This window comes from Globicephala melas, chromosome 13 (assembly GCF_963455315.2).
Source record: "Globicephala melas chromosome 13, mGloMel1.2, whole genome shotgun sequence".
Classification (NCBI taxonomy): Eukaryota; Metazoa; Chordata; class Mammalia; order Artiodactyla; family Delphinidae; genus Globicephala; species Globicephala melas.
Window position 1 is genome coordinate 62742782 of NC_083326.1, and position 19017 is coordinate 62761798.

The 19017-nt window shown below is 61.4% G+C and overlaps 1 protein-coding gene across 4 annotated transcripts in view; it reads left to right on the forward strand.

Moving 5' to 3' along the window:
- The first annotated feature begins 3485 nt into the window (after nt 1-3485).
- ARVCF (ARVCF delta catenin family member) overlaps nt 3486-19017 on the forward strand; it is a 35997-nt gene continuing 20465 nt past the window's right edge. For 3 of the 4 annotated variants that reach the window (XM_060310382.2, XM_030836430.3, XM_060310383.2), the window contains exon 1: nt 3486-3678. The gene's annotated coding sequence lies outside the window, so the exon portion shown is untranslated. The remainder of the gene's footprint in view (nt 3679-19017) is intronic. The other variant, XM_030836429.3, reaches the window with a different exon arrangement.

The window sequence follows — 19017 nt, forward strand, 5'->3', positions numbered from 1 at the left end:
ACCCCTGACATCCCTGCCAAACTCAGGACAGACCCTGGACCGGCCACTGCAGCCTTTAACCCACCTCGAGGCTGTTCTGCAGGGCCGGCCCCAGGATGAAGGGCTGCCGGCTCGATCTGCACCGGGTTACAAGTGAGCAAGAGGCTGGGAAGGGGCACTGACCCGGGCCCTTGCAAGAGGACAGAGTCGTTCACTGGGCTCCCTGCGCACATTTGCCTCTGGGCTATGTCTGGGGTCTGAGTGCAGAGAGGCCCAGGGCTTGCTCCAAAGTGGGCCCTCAGCAAATAGTTATATTAAGGTTAATAACAATGTGCTAAGTGCTCTAAACCCAGAGTTGCAGGACACAGCTCTCATTTATCCCATTTTACAGATGCAAACATCGAGGCTCAGAGCAGTATGTATGTCACTTGCTTGAAGTCAAAAGAAGATGGCAAGTAGCAGTGGCTGGATTAGCTCCACAGCCCTGTGTTGAGGTTTTAGGTGCCCTGATCCTTCCTTGGAGCACTGACGCCCTGTGAAAACTGGGGCTCAGAGAGGGCAAGGGCCTGGCTGGTAGTAAACAGAGACAAGAGTAAAACCCAAACCTGCATGACACCCCCAAAGGCCCATTCCACCCCACTCTCTTGCCATCTCATCTATGTTCCTCCCGGAACTCAACAAAAGCCCTTTACAGGTACAGAAGCCAAGGACTCCCGACGTCCAAGGACTCCTGGCCAGCAGGCAGCAGACCCAGTGAGACACTCAGTCCTCCCTCCTGCCATCTGGCAAGAGAGTCATGCTGGGTGGGTGCCAGTGACCCCCTCCTGGCAGCTGGATCATGCAGTCCAGCCAAGAGATAGTAGTGTTGAATAAGCAGGACCTGGGGGGCTTGGAGGCGAGTGACCATGCCCTGGGGGATGGGGCAGCAACTGCAGTGGTCTGCCCCAAATCACTGGGCCAATGCCTTAGAGGGGTGGGACACAGACTGGTCAAGCCCTCCTGAGCAGTGCCTTCCCATTACCTGCAAAGGGGGATGCAGCCATGCTTGGGTTCCGTGGAGCTTTAAATCCCACCTTGCCATCGCCCAATGAGATGCATCTGGGTGGGGGTGGTCTCAGGACTACAAGGGGTTCACTGCTACCCCACCTCTAAATACATACATCCAGGGGCTTCCCTGGTGGTCCGTGGTTAAGACTTCACCTTCCAATGCAGGGGGTGCAGGTTCGATCCTTGGTCAGGGAGCTAACAAATTCAATAAAGACTTTAAAAATGGTCCACGTTAAAAAAAATCTAAAAAAATATATATAAATACATACATAGATACATCCTTAGATGGGGAGCTCATTACCTTGTGTGGTCACCCTTTTGATCTCATGCATCTGCAACTGTTGGGAAGTTCCTCCTAATATCTGGCTGAAACCTTTTTCTCCCTGCAGCTTTCCTCACATGCCCCAGGTATGTCCCTACAGAGTTGGCCAGAAGCTAGGTAGAGAGGGCAAAATGGAGGAGACCAGGCTACTGGGCCCTGTGGCAGTGGTCTAGGGGTAGAGACCATCTCTTCTGCACTCTGTTTCTGACCCCCATCTGCAGCCTGGGTCATGGTGGGTCCTCGTGGAACTGGCACTGCCTGCCCTGACCCTCCGTGCAGCTGGTGAGCCAGCTTGACAGCAGACAGGTCTCTGGAAGCCTGTCAGGAGAGGTGGGGGTAGGGATGAGGGGGGATGGAGGGAGTCCTCACTTGGGCCGATCTTGGTACACAATTCTCCCCTTTGCCCTCTCAGCAGAGATCTGTCCAGCCCCTCTTGCCACCATCAGCAAGTGTGTGGGAAAGGGGTGGTGCTGGGCCACAAGGTCATTATGAGAGGAGGGGCTGCAGGAGGACCAGGGCCCAATGCCCTTGGAGAGATCCACAGAGAACTTCGGGCTAATTAAATCCACTCCTAAATACAGGAAAGGGTCTGCCATGTTCTGGAGAGGGACCCTTCATTCTGCCCACCCAGAGCTTCAAGCAATATCCCTGTGCCAGGGTGCCAAATGGCTGTCACTTCTAGTGCTGGTGACACCTCCAGTGCCAATTCCAGTCAGTTGGCTGTGGCTGCCTGGCTCTGAGTGGCTGCTGGGGGTTGATTTGTCATGTATGCCAGGGTACAGGGGAACCCAATGTGGTACCAGTGGTGAATTCTAGCCCCAAATCATTTCCATTTCTTCGTTCTGACCAAGGAACTTCTGGGTGAACACAGTGGACCCCTGATGTGGGTGGATAAGACATGAATGTCTCTCCCCCCCCCCCGTCCCCCCAATTAGCACTGTGGTGGGCCATGTGGCTCTGTGCAGCCTTGGGGAATACGGTGAGCTGAGGATCTGGTCATCTCCAGGTGCAACCAGAGCAAGAACGGCTTAGAACCACACACGAGCCAGGGTCACTGGTCAGGGACCCCCTGAAACAAGCCCCACTGGGCAGCATCCACACTGGAGCCCCCTGCACCCCAAAGTTACCTGGAGCTGGCCTAGGGCTGTGGTCCCATTTGTGGTCATGTGTGGGCCCTGTGTCACTGCAGGGACCAGGCGGCTGCTCTCCACCTGGCAGGGAAATGTAACCTGTGCTAAACCCAACTCGGGTGGCTGAGCCCCACAGGGATCCTGCATGACCCCAGGTAGGGTGGAGGAAATGGACACCAGAAAGCGGGGAAAATGCACACACAAACTTCTCCTCCCCAGGCCCAGACCTGTGGCCTTTCGGTGAGCCGCGTGAGGGAGGCCAGTCCCTGGGGCCCTGCAGGATGGGCTGAGCCCACGGTGTCTGTCGAGTTATCCCTGACCGAGGAGGAAAACCGCTGTTCACCGAGGGGTCCCTTTCTACCCTTGAAAAACTGCCAGCCCCACCCACTCCGGCCTCCACAGTGGGAACCCTGGGGTTAATGAGAGTGGGAGAGCGCCCAGGCCCCGGAGTCAGATGGACTGGGTTGGAGCCCCGGTGACCTAAAGCTAGTGAGAACCTCTCTGAGCCTCAGTTTCCCGTCTGTAAAATGGGAGGGCAGCAGAACGCTCCCTCGCGGATAGTGGGGAATACACACAACTGACGCTGAAGGGAGGGCGTGGCGCCCAGCGCCGGCCCAACAGCAGGCGCTGGAGCAGGATACCTGGGAACTGGGGGTGGTGATAGAGGCGACCCGGCCCGAGTCCGGCGATGGGGCGTCGGGCCTGCTCCCTTCCCCGCTCGGGGCGGACGGTCCGAGGACGTCCTCCAAGGCGACCGGGAGGGGGCGACCCGCCGGAAGGGGCGGCCCGCGCCCGGGCCTCAGCCGCAGAGGTCCCGGCAGGTGCCCGGGCCTCCGCTACTCCACGAGGGGCCGTGGTCGGCAGAGACGGACAGCCGGAGCGCCCAGTGGCAAGCCGGTGTCTCCCCGCGCCCGTCCAATCGGTGCCGGCTGCCGGGCCTCCCGACCAATGGAAACACTGGCGGCGGCGGGGCGGGGCGAGGGTCGCCGCGCCGGCAGGCCCTCTTTGCGCACGGGCCGCGAGAGGGGCGGAGGGCTGCCACGGGCTGCGCTGGCCTCGGGGAGTGAGTCCTGCACCGGTGCGAGCGGAGGCCCCGGGACAGTCACTTGCGCCCGACCGGGGACGCCGCGCGCCGAGGGACCCGGGGACGCCCGTCTGGGGCGGGGGCCGCGCTGCGGCGCCGCCCACGCCGCGCTCCAGGTAGGCTCGGGCCGGGGACCGGGGTCGGGGCCGGGATCGGGGCTGCGGGATGGGCAGGGGCCCGAATCGAGGTCCGGGCAGGGGTCAAGGTCGGGGGTCCAGACCGGCTCTGCTTCACCCGCACCGAGCCCGCGCCGCGGTGCGCAAGACCCCGGACCGACGGGGGCGGGTCCCTTTGTGCGCAGCCTCGGGTCCTGCCTGACCGGCCGTGCGCTTCGGTCCGCGCGCCCCTCAGACCGCGGCCCAACATGAGCCGTGTCCTCCCCCTGCTCGACCGGGCGCTTGGAGCTGGCGCCGCTCAGCCACGGAAACTTTCCATCGGCTGGAGGGGCCCGGGGCAGGGGAACTTTCCTGGGGCGGCACGCCGCCGGGAAGCACCGGCACGGCCGGGCCGAGGGATGTCCCGGCGCCGCGCTGCTCCCGCCGCCCAGAGGACGAGGGAGGGAACGCTGCCTGGGGTTCCTGCCCGGAGCCCCAACCTGGGTCCCCCTCCTCGTCACCCCTGCGCCCTGTCCCCTGGCTGAGGCGTGTCCCCTCCACTCGTAGTGGGACTCGGCCCAGGTTTGCCGTGGTGTTACCCTGGGCGGGCAGCCGGAGATCCCCAACCTTCCTATTTTAATCTTAAATAATTAAATATTGGGTTATTACAGTATGTCACCGTTTCTAACGTCTGTATAACGTGTCCCAGTGGAAACGGAACTTGGGAACTCCAGCGGCCTTTCCCTTTAGACCCAGGCGTGTTTAGGAACAAGGAAAAGAAAAGAACTGCCCCAAGGGTTTCATTCTTTAGAATCGATTCATTTTATAACCCCTCACTCACACCCCTTTCCCGAGTCACCGAGCAGGGCACACGGCGAGTCAGGGTTTATGAACCCAGGGGGTTGGATGGTGACCGGCTTAGCACCTGTGGGGCAACCTCCCCCGTGAGGACACACACAGGGCTGCACTGGGAACCTCCACTCCCAGGTCCAGGCTGCCAGAGGTCTGCCCACCCCAAGCAGGTCCCACCTGTCCTGGGCTCAGTGTATCTGGATCTGGGACAGTGCTGGACCCACAGCAGTTCCCGAGCTGGACCTGGGGTCTGGCCACAGCGTGTGAGGCTGTGAATTGGGCACTCGTGCTTCCCCCCAGCCTTGCCTTGTCCCATCCACAGTACTCTGTCTGTTCCCTGCCGCCCCATACCCCCAACTCTGAGGTCCACAGGCATCTAGCACAGGGCTGGGCACAGAGCACTTGCTGTGCTCAGGACTCTGGTCCTGGCCTGGGGAGGAGGTCACATAAGCACAACCCGCACAGCCGTCACCCCATTCTCCTCATGGGCACAAGTGCCTGTTGACCAGGTGCCTCCTGTGTGAGCTGGGCCAGCCCTCAGTCCTGCCAGGTTAGAGATGCCCCCCAATCTGGGCTGTGTGCCTCCCCCAGGGTGGCCCCTCAGGGCTCCCTTTGCATCTCCCAGTTTCCATGGGGGCTGCACCTCCATCCCTCTTTGTGCTGCACAAGGATTCAGGTGGGTTCACTCCCCTTCATCCCAGGAGACAGGCCTGGGACCACAAGCAGTGGGATCCTGCACTTCCAAGAGGAGCCAAGAACTGTAGCGCAGAGGGGGATGGGGACACCAGGCCCAACAGAGCCTCGGCCAGCCCCTAGCATGTGCCCTGCGTTAGCAGAGGGAGGGAGGGGGCAGAGCTGGGGTGCTGTGGGATGCCAGGGAGGCAGCGAGGGGTTCTGGGACCTTCCCCAGCAGTGGCTTGGGTTGGGGAAGACATCTGTTCCCTTGCTGCCAGCTTCCATCAAGACTAGGATGAGGCCTCAGCCACTCTGCAGGAGCCCCAGAATCAGAGAGTAACCAAGAGAGACTCAGGGTCAGGAATTCCTTCCTGGGGCTTCCCAAATGGGAGAGCTGCACAGCTCAGCCTATTTCACAGGTCGGAAAGAAGAGCCCAGAGCTGGTGGACATCTACATCACCTACAGGGCCCCCAGCCGGGCTGTGTGTGTGTGAGGCACAGCGCTCACCACCGCCCCAGTGGACCCTGAGGGGCCAGCGGCCTCTAGCAAAGCAGCAACAAGCTGAGTGCAGCCACCAGAGGGCACCCAGGACTGCCATGGCCAGCAAGACTGGCTCCACCCAGCTTCCCCCAGAGGTGGGACCCTTCCCAAGGCACCCGCCAAGGCATCCGCTGGGAGGCTGGAGTTCTGCTTTCTCCAGGCCCCCTGTTCAGGGTGGGGAGCTGGAGAGGGGCAAGTACCCTGTGCCCTCACCGCCTCAGTACAGCAGAGGGAGGCCGAGGGCTGGGTGACGGGGTTGTTGAGCACAGGCTCCAGCAGGGACCGTGGAGGTGGGGTCCTCCTTCGGGCGTGTGCCCTAGGCACCTCCCTGGCCCCCATAGGCCATCTTGCCACTGCCCAGTGGTCCGGGCAAGGTCTCTGTGTCTGCCACTCAGCGCAGGGCTGTGCCTCTCTCTGCCTCAGTGTCCTCTGTAAAACAAGGGTGCAGCCAAAGTGGTGCCTTTTCAAGATGTGCACAGAGTGACCAGCGGCCTGGAAGGGCACGTCAGGATTTGCTGTGGTGGAGCAGGACTCAAGGCTCGAGTGCAGAGCGAGCTCTCAGTCAGGCCGGCCTGACCCTCACCCGGGCTCCTCACCACCCACTGCGGCCCTGAGCTGCCTGCCCAGCATCCCCCCAGCCTGGGCTCTGTCCCTCCGCCAGACTTGGTTTGTGCACATGGGGGCTGCCTCATGCTGTCAGACATCTGTGGTCTGTGCTGTTCTGACTCTTGGCCAGCCCTTGCAGAGGCCTCCTGCCCCAGTCGGGGACACAGCAGGCCTTTTCAAGGCTGGGGGTGGGTCCCTTGGCCCCGAGGCTCTTGGTGCAGGGTCCTTGGCCAGGACCACCTCTGAGGGATGCTAGAAAGGGCTCCCTGAGACAGGTACCCCCACCCTCTCGGCACAAATCCCATCAATGCTTCTACCTTCGTATCTCAGACCTGTCCGTCTGTCTCTCCATGGCCCCAGGGCTCTTATGAGGTTCTGTTCCCCCCACCCGCCATCTGTACAGTGCTGCTGAGATGAGGCACCCTGGGGATACAGACTCCACCTCAGGTCCCACCACCACCCTGCATCCCCAGACCCTCCCTGCCCCCCTGCTCCCACCCTCCTGCAGGAAGCTCCCTCGGGCCCCCTCCCCACCTGCAGCCCTGCAGATGCCCTCCCGCCCCCGACACTGGCATTGACTCCCGGCCCTCCTCTGCATTTGTGGAGTTATTGGCCTGCTGGAGTCCCACGAGGCGGGAACCACGTTCTTCCTGTGGCTGGATTGCGGGGAGTGTGTCCTAGGGGCAGGAAGACCTGAGTTCAAATCCTGGCCCAGCACTGCCTTGCCTGGACCTGGTTTCCCCATCTGTAAAATGGTGTCCTGGGCTGACCCCAGGCCCCTAGTGAGAGTCACCGAGATGATGGGGCACAGCCAGCACTGGGGAGAGGCTGGTGGTTATCAGGACTGATAAGAAAAGCACGTGGTTCTCCATGGAACAAGGTCTATGTGAACGTTTAAGCCAAAAGCAGACGTGCCCCAGAAGCATCACATTCTAAGCAAAAGCTGATCCCTGAGCCTCAGACCTCAGGGTGGGAGCAGCAGGTCCTGCTGTGGGTGGGGAGGGTGCAGTGGGTGGGTAGACTCCCAACCACGCCTCCCCTCCCAGGTGCTCACTCACACACGTGTACACGCATGCACACACACGCCTGGCTTGAGCTCCCCGTTCTTCCTTGCCTCTGGCCCTGGCATCTTGATCTCCCCCCATGATCCCACCCTGACTTGAAGCCCCTCCCCGTGATGAAGGGGCTACTGTGAGGCAGAGAGACCCACCTGCAGGCCCGCAAATGAGCCATGTCCACAAAGGAAGGTTGGACAGAAGCTTGGAACAACCTGGTAAACACTGCAGAGCCAAGGGGAGAGAGCTTCTGCCACTGTGATCTGCCGGAGGTGGCCTCCAGCCTGTCTGTGGTGCCCTGTTTTTCATTTTTACAACACAAACACTTTGGCAACATCCCCAGACCTAGACACAAGGAGAGGGAACGTGTCCCCAGACCACTGGCCGAGACAGGAAGCTGCATGGTCCTTGGTCCAGGACTGGGAGGCTGGCTGCTGGCCTAGGAGGGACATGGATGGGGGCTGGCCTCGGGGAGCTTCAGGAGAGGCAGGCAGCCTGTGCCCCAGGGCAAGTGAGGGGGGCAGACCCCTGGGGGCCATGACCCCCTGAACAGGCCAGTGGGATCCTGGTGTGGGAGTTTATCACAGCAGAGCACACCCAACCTCTGGAGAAGGGAGACATTATCATCGGCTCAAAATGGTCAGGGTTTTGAAGGATAGTTAACAGCATAAGAAACGCCCAGGAGGGACCATGGCAGCCGATGCAAACTGTAGACGTGACAGTCCCAGTGGGGTGGGGGTGAGAACACGCACGGTCATGTGGGAGCGAGTCTGTGTTGGAGCACCACCAGACGCCCTTGGGTCAGGGATGACAGTGTCCAGCTGGGGCTCTGGCCCCATGCAGAAGGGACTTAACCCCGCCGGTTGGCTTCACCAGGTGCCCTCTGGTTCCCTGCAGGATGTGGAGCCAGCCGGATGGGTGTCTGAACATGCTGACCTCCTCCAGGGACGTCCCTTCCTCACACGGGTGGTGGGCCGGTGGGTGTGGTCCATGGAGGGATGGACTGTGGCCTGAGTGGTGTGTGCTTCCGGCCAGCCTCAACCCGGGTGGGCACAGGGCCCTGGGCTGGACAAGGCTGGATGTGGGGCCTCCTGCCACCCCTACTTGAATTCACCGATGGCCTGGGTATGGACCACAGATACAGGCTTGAGGGACGTCTGGCTTGATGGACAAGCGTGCACTGGGGACAGCCCACCAGGACATTAGCTGGACTGGTTCACACCCTCCTTGACTTGGATGCCTGGCACGGCAGTATCTGGTGTCGCACAGGCCGTCAGATTCGCTCCCGGCTCAGGGTAGTCCCTGCTGCACCAGGGAGGTTGGAGCTGCCAGCCAGGACAGGCAATGGGCCCACATGCTGCGGCTCCTAGAGGAGGGCACTGAGGCCGGGAGGAGGCTTTGTCTGAAAGGGCCAGATGGCCTCTGGCACACACAGCCACCCTGGGCCCCCGTTGGAGTGGGGAGGGGCCGTGACTGCTGTGATCATGGCGAGGGCACTGGTGCTGGCCCTGCTGCGTGGGCTTCTCTGCTCATCACAGCTCCAGGGGCACGAGGCATGGTGCCCAGGAAGTATAGGAGGGACGGAGGCTGAGTGGTCCCTGTGGTCCCCAGGACCCTGTGTGGTGGGAAGTGAGCCCTGCTGGTACCACTCTGTCAGTTTGCTGTGTTGCCTGATTTGCAGAGTGTGGTGGCCACTTGTGCTGCCCCAGTGCGGGAGCCCAGGCCCCAGCCCGGCCCTCTGCCCCTGCCCCGCCCAGCCCCGTCTCTGTGGGAGGCTCAGCCCACCCAGCCTGTGGATTCTCAGTGTCCCTGGGTGTCCAGCACGGATGGCCTGGCCCAGCCAGCACCTTACTTGGGTGGTGGTGAGAAGGCAGTGGCTACAGACTCAGGAGCCTCCAGACGCCTGAGTGTCCTGTGCTGAGGGCTGTAAGACAGGAGAGGGCAGGGGACCTGCTCCTTCCTCTTGTGTTCCACAGGACCTCGGGTGTGGCAACCTGCCAGCCAGGCAGGTGGGAGGACCAAGGTCTGGCCAAGCATCTCAGTGGCCAGACTGCTGGGCCACATGGGGCCTTGTGGATTGGGATGAAGAGGCTCAGCCTGTGTCCAGGGCTTGCTGGGCCAGAGCACCAGGCCTTGGGACGTGGTGTTGCTGGTGGCACAGGTGGCATGGCATCTGGGGCTTAGGGTGGTAGGTGCTTGCCCCCACCCCCCTAAGCTTCTGATGGACCACCGTGCCTCAGATTGGCAGGCCAACCAGACACCAAATGGCAGGTGATGAGGTCTGTGGGAGGCTGCCCACCGCCTCGCCTGCTGGGCCTGCCCTTGCTGCTCTTTTCCTGTCCCTGTTTCTCCCTCCTCCCTCATGCTCCTCGTTTTCTCCCTGTTTCTCTCTGTCCCTCTCTCTCTGCCTCTTCCTGTTACCCCATCTCCTGCGCTTCTCGAGTCTGGTAACGGACTCTTCGTGTCTGCCGCAGGCACTTAGGCACAGCCTCGCGGGCACTGGTTCCACCAGCCTCACCCGGGCTGAGGGAGGCTGGGCCTCTGTGGCCACGGCCCCTGTGGGGCCTCTTGGGGTCGCAGTTGCGCACAGAGTGGGTCCTGCCTTCATCCGTCTTTCTTCAGCCTTTTAATTTTTGCTTATGATGGCTTTCGTGTTCAAAAATTGTTCAAAGTTTTCACGTTTTGGTGGAATCTGTGGAATTCTTCCTCCTTCAATCCTTCTGTTGTTCCATGCGTTGTCTAGCATGTGGCCAGATAAACACACATCTGTCTTCTCCTGTCGGTGTTTCCAGGTCCGCGTCTACACTTGAGATTCCATCCGTCTAGAATTTACTGTGACATAAATGTGAGGCAGGGGCTGAACTGTGTTGATATGGTTGTATCTGAACAGTTTCTTGACTGATGTTTTCTATCACCAGGAACTATAAATGTGACATACCGCATCCTCAGGTTCGAGGTGCCTGTGGCCCTGTTAGAAGATCAGGTCGGGGCCTCCCCTTGACCAGTCTCTGTTCTGAAAAGTCACGGGCGGCCTCGCGCTTGCCCTGCAGGTGCAAGTTGGTCCACGCAGTCGGGGCCTCCTCCCCGGGACCCCTGGTGTGCTGGCCTGTGCGCGTGTGCATCCCGCTCTGGTTTCACCAGGTCTCCAGCCCCCCTGAGCCTCCTTGGTTACTGAGAACAGGTCCCTGCTGTGGGAAGGCCCCTCAGAAGCCCCCACAGTGATCTGGGCCCCTTTGCAGCATCCGGCCTGTGAATGTGTGACTCCCTGTGGCTGGGAGGGCATGGCTGTCCCATGCCCGAGTGGCTTTGTCATGCTGTGGGGGGTGAACGGGCCTCTTCCTCTAGGGTCATGGGCTTGGCACCCCCAGGGCCTCCAGTGGCAGCACCACTGGGCCAGGCACACGCATGCCTGTTTGTGTCTCAGTTCGGGTTGGGTCGGCCGGTCCACCTGCCTCGCAAGCATCTTGCCTGCGTTGCCAGAGAGCGAGGTGCTGGCCCTCGCCTGTGGGCGGCTCTCAGCCAGGCATCCAGGGGTCTCTGTGATTGGACTCGTGGGTCATTCCCCGGGTAGGGGGGCTCAACATGAGAGGCAGGAGTGAAGACCACGGCCCCAGGGATGCCCCCAGCCCCTTCCCACTCTGGAGCACATGCTTCTCAGGAATAACATTCTACGAGGTGGAACTTGGGTTCAGACCTGGCTCTGCTTGCCCTGTGGGGCTCGCACAGGTGACACTTCGCGCTGGCCGCTGTGTTATTGTGCGAGAGCCATGCCAGCTTCTGGCTGTGCCATTCCTTGCTCAGGGTGCCTCCCGGCTGGTGGTGTGACTGCGCTGCGGGGCCCAGGCCACCAGGAGGGACAGTGCCACGCCAGCCGTGCTGGGTGGTCTGTGCAAGCCTGAGGTGGCCACTGGCCTAGTGGCTCTTGGAGCAGCCCCTGCCCCTCAGCTCACCCCTGGGGCCTCTCCCTGCCACGCCAGCCACAGTCAGCTTCTGGCGGTTCCCTGGCTTGCTGTGCTTTGTTCTGCTGCCTGGACTGGACTGTCAGGCCACTGAGGGGCCTTTCTTCCCCAGGCCCTGGGCGTCCGTCTCCGTCCCTGCGTGACCTTCCACCGGGGCACCCAGAGTCGTCAGTTCCGCCCTGAGTTAGGTCTTGTTCTGTGGGGACACCCCCCTGCAGCTCTGATTTGGGTAGGCTGAGGCCCAGTTTCTTTCGCCCACAGGGAAGGCTGCCCATTGTCAGGTGGGGAGAAGGAGACACCCCGCCCCCCTGGCACATCTTGCCAGGTTGTCGTTTGCAATTGATGAGTTTGGTATTTCAAATATGCCTTTAGTTAAACTTTTTCTTTTCAAAATATTTTCACTCTCCGTGAAATCCTAATTAGGCCATTCATTCGTCTGAATGTACTTGCTGCTCTCTGCATTTTGCAAGATAACGAGGCTTCGAGCGGGCTGCCAGCCAGTCCTCCGGGGCCTTTGCTCTGTGCCCTGCAGGGAGAGGCTGGCGCCCTGTGACACCTGCACCCATGAGCCCTGGGCCGCAGTGCCTGCGGGACACCGAGTGTGCAGATGGGGACACTGAGGCCTGGGGTGACAAATCGTCTCTGACAGCCCGGGAACTTTGCACGATGTTTCCTTAAGGAAGTACAGAGCTGGGTTTACTCTTTCAAGATCCCAAGTTAAGGAAGAAAGGGAAGCACCCTGTTAACAAAGCTGTCAGCTGGTCCTCGCTGTAGAAGAGCTTCTGCAAACAAGAGACGATAGCTGGGCAGCAAGGTCCTGCAGCTGACATCTGTGCATGGATAACGTCCAGCCCCTCTGGGATGTGGGCAGCTTGGTGGCAGCGTGGACCCTCCTCAGTGCCGCCTTGGGTGTGTCCGGTGCAGGCCAGGCCAGGCGGCCTCCTTCCTGCCCTGTGGAGGGACAGCAGCCTGGAGGCTGGGGCACAGAGCCCAGGGAGAGCGAGTCGTAAAGGCTAGGGTTGACATGACTGCAGTCTGCTCAGCTTCTTTCTGGGCAGAAAGCTCAGACCCCAACCCGACCCCGACAGCCCTGCTGGAGGCCTCTGTTGGGGGTGGCTCCTGGCCATTTGTGGGGTCCCTCGGGGACCTCCTGTGCCAGGGGAATTTGTTCCCAGGATCCATTTTCCACCACTCCTGTCTTCCCTCTTGACAACTTTGTGTCCTTTTCTGCCCGTTTGGCAGGTCTGCCTTGGGTTTGCATCCTGCAGCCTGGGGACAGCGTCCCGGCTACTGTTTAGCTTCCGCCATGTTTTTCTTCAAATCCCCACAGGATCCTCATCACCCATGATCGGTCCTTCTCCTTATAGTTTGTTCCCAGCTCATCAGTTCAAGGCCATCTTTAACCTTTTGAGGGCACATCAGCTGTTCCCTGATGTTTGTGCTGGTAAACGGCAGCTCTCCTGGGTCCCGGGGGGGCAGCAGGGTCTGCCCTGGGCCCTGGGGGCTGGGGCAGGTCTGTGCAGCCTCGGCGTTTCTGTCCAGGGTCCTGGCCCGGCCGTGGTCCCCACTCCTGTCACAGAGACACTTTGGTGTGGACTGAGGCTGGGCACCTTCAGGCTGTGGAGCCAGGGCAGGCCCGGCCTCACAGGTCTTGGCGGGGGCAGCCTTGCCAGGTGTTCAGGACAGGAATGCAGTCTGCCCAGAACGCTGACCCCCAGGAGCCTGAGTCCTACCTCCCCCAGCACAAGGACCTGTCAGGAGTGTCAGGTCACCTACCATCCATTTTCTGGGGCAGGTGAGGCCCCACAGGGCAGCCTGGGTGCCTCTGGGGATGTGTGTGCATGACTTTGTGGGTGGCTGCATGCGTGAGCCTGCGGGTGGATTTAAGGAGGTCCCCAAATTGTCAGCATACCAGCTGCAGTGTTCTGCGTCCTGGCGGGGGCAGGGCACACAGATAAGTCCGATTCCCAGCAGGCTGTCATGGTATGTGGTGTGGGGGGGGTGGGGAGCCAGGCAGGGACACTGTGGGGCCCAGAGTCTGCACTGGGTAGGGGTGGGGTGAAGCCCCCTGCCCAGTTCCACTGGGTCATCATTTGCATATAAAAGGCAGGACTGCTGTCTGATGGAGGCTGGTGGTGTCTGGACCTGTGTGCCATGGGCACTCCCGGGCTTCAGGAGCACTGAGCTGGCTCCCAGGCAGGTGAGGGGTTCTGGAGCAGAGAGACTGGCATCCAGCTCAGCTTCTGGGAGAGAATGGGAGTTCCCAGGGGCCCTGGGAGGAGCCAGTGCTGGAGGCCACACAGGACCCTGGGCAAGGGCAGACCAGAGGGGACCTGGCTCTTTGATGCTGTGGCTCAGGAGCAACGATGGAACCTCCCTCCACAGGGCATGCTCTGGTCTCTTCCCTGCACTCCCCTTTGATCCATCCAGGGCCAGGTGGCCACAGCTGCCCTGCCTCTACCCTTGGCAGCTGGAGGGTCTTCCTGACACCTGTCACCCCCTGGGCTGTGGGTACTGTGCCTGCAGGGCCTGGAGTCTCCCTGCTGGACCCCGGTGTTGTTCCCGATGAGGGAACAAGGGACCAGTTTCTCACTCTCACACTTCCCAGGGAACCTCCTTCTGGAAGCTGAGCCCCAGGCCCCATCTTCCTGGATGGCGAAGGCCCAGGCTGGGATCTGTGGGGAGGTGGACCTGGTATTGCTGACGATAGTCTGTGCAGGCCCGTCCCAGTGCCCAGAAGTGTCAGCAGCTTGCAGGAATGCTGGCGGGGAGGCAGGCGGGCGGGGTGTGGGGGCGTGAGACGGGGCCTCCGTGGGGTGCAGGGGTATCTCATCTGCTGACCACGAGGGGCACTACCATGTCAGGGTTGGCCCCTTGGCAGCCCCCCGCCCCCGGGCCCTGCGTGGATCTGCCCACAAAGAGGCAGATCTCTCCTGGGGCCTGCTGTGCCTCGTGCTGCCACCCGGGGGCTGTGACCCCCAGCCTGGGGGCTTAGTTAGCAAAGCCGCAGTGGGTCACATTGAGGTCACTTGGGGAGGGCTGCCCGGCAGGGCGCCCAGCATGTGAGGGCACTGCAACGTGCCTGGTCAGCAGTGGCCAGAGTGGCATGGGCCCGCAGACTGGGACGGGGAGGGGCTCCATGGCTGCGGTGAGCCTCCCTGACTGCGGGGCCGGGGCACAGATAGGGCAACACTCTGCGGTGGGGGCAGGGAGCTCTGCGTTCGGTCCCTGTCACTGTGCCCTGGACCCACATTGCCCTCAGGGTCCCATCTCCCAACCCCTGGACTGAGCCCAGCCACAGCGAGGTTCCTTCTTGCGCAAACCTGTCCTGAGGTCCTGGCTGCAGCAAGGCTACCCCAGGCCACCCAGCTGGCTGGCTGTTTTCCCCCAGGGCAGGCAGGCGAAGATGGGGGGCCCTGCAGCAGGGCAAGGCAGGCCCGGATACATGGGCAGCCCCTCAGCAGGCCTGATGCCAGGCCGCGCCATCTGACCCGCTTGCCTCCTGAGGGCTCCCTATGCCTGCTTCCCACCCAGTCCTGAGTCTGGTTTCCCGTCTGGCAGGGAGTTTCCCCACTGCCAGTGCCTCTTCCACTTATCCAGGGAGAGCATGTTTCTTGTCAAATGGCGGAAAGGCTGTGGGAAGTCCTCAGACCCCCACAGAGAGCCTCTCCTGGGGCCCTGGGGCTCATCCCAGAGACCCTTCCGTGGGCAGCTGGGCAGGTGGTGCTGGGGTGGGTGTCTCAGCCCCTAACCATCAGGCTCTCCTGCTTCATCTTTCTTGGCTCTGCAACCTTGGTGGGGGCTGGGCTGACGAGCCACGTCTTGCCCCCCAGAGACTTACTGGCCACAGGCTCCCAGGGGCTGAACCCCCACTGCCCCTCAAAGGGGCTTTGTGCCACCACAAAGAGGCTCTGTCCCTCAGAGAAGCTTGGGTGTTACCATGGTGACAGAGGGGGCCTGGGAAGAAGGGGTCCAGCGTCTTGAGGGAGAAAGGGTGTTCCAGGCAGACGGCACTGGTGCACACAGGCCACCGGCCCTCAGCCTGACCGGACAGCTGCCCCACCTGTGCCTTCGGTGGGGGGGTGGTCCTCGGGGTCTCATGGACCCCTTGGCCCCTGGGTAGGAGCTGGGCTCCCAGGCCCCGGTGCCAGTTGGATCCGTCGGGTTTGGTCCCAGCCTGGCTGTGAGCCTCAGGCTCCGCCTCAGGAACGCCTTGGCTCCTGTGCCCACCCCAGAGCACGGTGGAGTGGGGCTCTGAGCCTGGGCCCTCAGAACTGCCCCCTCGCTGCTCTGCTCTCCTTGAGATGGAATGGGGGGTTGGGGGAGCCACCTCCCAAAGGGACCCTAGGGGGAGGTATGGAGGCAACAGGCCAGCCCACCCCACACAGTGGGGCACCTTGGGGTTCCCCAGCCTTATGCCCGGGCTCACCTATTGTGGCCAGGCTGGAGTGGGTAGGCTGCTGGTATAGGCAGAGGGACCACCAGCCCCAGCCCTCCCTGCCCTGCCCTTGGGGTGCCCCTGGCCTGGCTGCTGCTGTAGAGACTGTGGAGGAGGTGGGTCCTTGCTGCCCAGACCCCACACTTGGAGCCTGTCAGGCATTGCCCTCTGACTGCAGCTGCAGCTGGAATCTGGGTCAGGTGCAGGAGGGGCAGCCTAGGGCTGGGGGACTGCTGTCCATTGCCATCCCACAGGTCCACCCAGAGAGGCAGGGAACCCGGAGACTTGGAGCAAGTGTCTGTGACCTGCCGTGGCAGGAATCTCAGACTGAGACCCTTTGGGGGCCTCTGGTGGGGGCTCCCTGTGGCTCAACCCCCCACTGACGAGGGGCAGCAGCTGGATGCTCACCTACACCTGGCCCACCCTCCTGCCAGGGCGAGGCCTCCTCTGCCATGTCCAGCCTGTAGTTACCTGGCCGTTTCCCAGCCCTGGCCCTGGGCCCGGCCCCAGGCCCTTAGCTCCCAAGACCTCGGGCTCCGTGGGCTCCCAGAAGTGTCCCTGCCTTGACCTGGCTCCGAGCCTCCTGCATCAGCTTCCCCATAGCCCCTGGTCCTCCTGGACCACCAGTCCAGCGGCTCCTGCCCTGGGGCTGACCAGTGCTGCCAGGGACCTGGCTCTCCCTTAGCCCAGGGCGCCCCATCAGTGCAGGGCAAGAGCCCCTTGGGAAGAACCGCCCAGACCGTTCCCCCTGCACAGAGTAGTTGTACTCTGTGTGGTCAGTGGGTGCTGCTGGGTGTCCACAGGGACGGTTTGGGGGCAGGAGGAGGTCACTGAGGGGCCATCTCTGTCCACCTCCCACCCCCATGGTGTCGGGTCCAGGTGGCGATAGGGTCACCTCCTCTGCTAGGGAAACCCAGTTTCCAGGCTGAGTTTCCAGGCTGAATTCTGTTACAGTTCTCCCAGCTCCCTGAAAACCTAGCTGCTTCCCTCAGGTGGCGGGCGGCAACGCCCAAGCCCCTGGGGAGAGTTCCCTGGCCTCGCGCTCACTTGCCTGGCCTGCTGGGGTGGGGGAGGGGCACCTGCTTTCCCATTTCTTACTTGCCTCTCTCGAAGGCAGTAGCTCTTAGAACATGGGTACGTGCAGAACTTCGGACCTGCTGCAACCTGTGGGCCAGGAGCCCTCCACCCAGAGCACCGCTGCAGCCGACACGCCCTCTTTCCAGTGCGTGTGTATATGTGTGTGTGTGCGCGCGCGCGCGTGACCATTTCCACACTCATCCTTCGCACCTTATCTCTGGGCCACATGCCTTGTTGATGACCTTTTCCCACCTCGAGTTGGGGTTCGGTTTTTCCTACTGACTTATATAGTCACCGTATAGATGAAGGATATCACTTTTCTACTGGATGTTGTGAAGACGATCCCAGTATGTTGACAGTATTTTCGTTTTCTTTGTCGTTTTCTTCTACTTCCCATATCATGGAAAATTGCATACACAACAGTGGAGAGTAGTGTGACGTGTCCCCACGTGCCCACGCATCTTCCGCAGCAGTGGAGCCGTGTCTACATGTACAGTCCCACTTGTTGTCTGTCTGAAACGCTCGCTACACTTGAAAAGCAAGCCACAACCACAGCACGTGGCACTCTTTCTGGATGTTTAGAAATGTTTCATTCTCACAAAGGCAAGCTGGTCCTTTTTCCTTGGCAGTTCCTTCCACTGCTTTAAGGTCAAGCACGGACTCTTCCCATCCAAGCCCCCCCTCACCCTGCGACCCCCGCATTACACCAACTACGGGTGACCCTGTGGTCCTGGCCGTGGCACAGTGCCCGTCCTCGTGGGCTTGGCCAGAAGCTGTCCCCGTGGCTGTGGGCACCATCCAACCACGGCAGGGGCGGTAGGGTAAAGATGGGCACTTGCAAGGCCTGAACAGTGCTGGCAGCATGGGGGGGACACCGTGCATTCCCAGGTGGGTGGCCTTCAGCACCCCTGCTGCCTACTTTCCTCCCCATCAAGTGGGTGGGGCCAGGGGTGTGAAAGGAGGCTCCACCCGTAGCCAGTCCCCTCCCTCCCCTTGTGAAGGTTGGGGCAGTGGGCAGTGTACCAACAAATGGCCGGCGAGGGGTCAGCACTGGAGCCCAGGCCTCCTGCCAGCCTGACCCGTAGGAAATTCCTCTAATTCCTCAACCCAGATTGGACTCTGTCCCCATAATTTCTGGAGCAGGGTTTGGCTGGACTCCTTCTGAGGAGGAGCGGCTGATTTAGCAGGAAGATGCTGAGTGTGGGCATGGTTTCGGGGGAGGGTGGGCATCTCCTCAGTTCCTCCGTGTGCCTGCACCCTCATGGGGGAGCGGGTGCTGGTCACAGTGGTGCCCCAGCGGCTTTGGGGGCCCCTTCCCAGGAGTGTTTCTCAGCCTCACCGTTGCTCACCCATTCATCCACCCAACTACCCGTCCACTCATTCCTCCTGCCCGCCTCCCATTCTCCCCCCACCCTGCTGCCTCCGTACCCACCCACCCTCCCATGCAGCCCCCTCCTGGCAGCCTCCATACGTCCCCTCACTGTTCATCTGTGTCCCTTTCCACCCGGTCTCCTGCCCTTCCATCCCTCCATCCACCCAACATCCACCCACCTGGGGCCACTCCTGGGGTACCTAGGCCTGGACACGTGCCCCAGGACAGGCTGCCTGTGTCTGCATGGCATATGTGTCCCTGTCCTCTTCCTAAATCCACCCCATGGGTGACGGGCAAGTGTGGTGAGGAGCGGCCTCCACCGAGGACTCAGGAAGCTGGTGGCTTGGTCTGGGCAGGGGCGGGAGGGGCCTGCCCAGCAGGCAGTGTGGGGCCCTCGCAGGGGAACAGAGGCTGGGAAGGCATTGGCCAGAGAGGAGAGAGAGGGTCATTGAGGTCCCGCACATGGCACTTCCCTGGCGGCCCCCAGGCCTCCCGGGACAGCAGAGGAAGCAAGTCTGGAGCCGACCTCTACCCAGGATCAGCTGGGTAAAGCATCTTTGAAGTCTCATGGTCCATCTTAAAAATTCATGCATATTTTGCCTTCCATGTTATCACGTGGGTCTGCAGCCAGCCCACCACCCCCGTGCTGACCACCACCTCTCCCAGCAGGAATTCAGTTCGTTGCTGTTTCATTTATGTGACAGGTGCTGGGGAAGTGGAGCCCAGCCCTGGACCCACGCTGGTCTCTTCGATGGGCCTTGATTTCCCCAGCTGTTGCGGGTGCT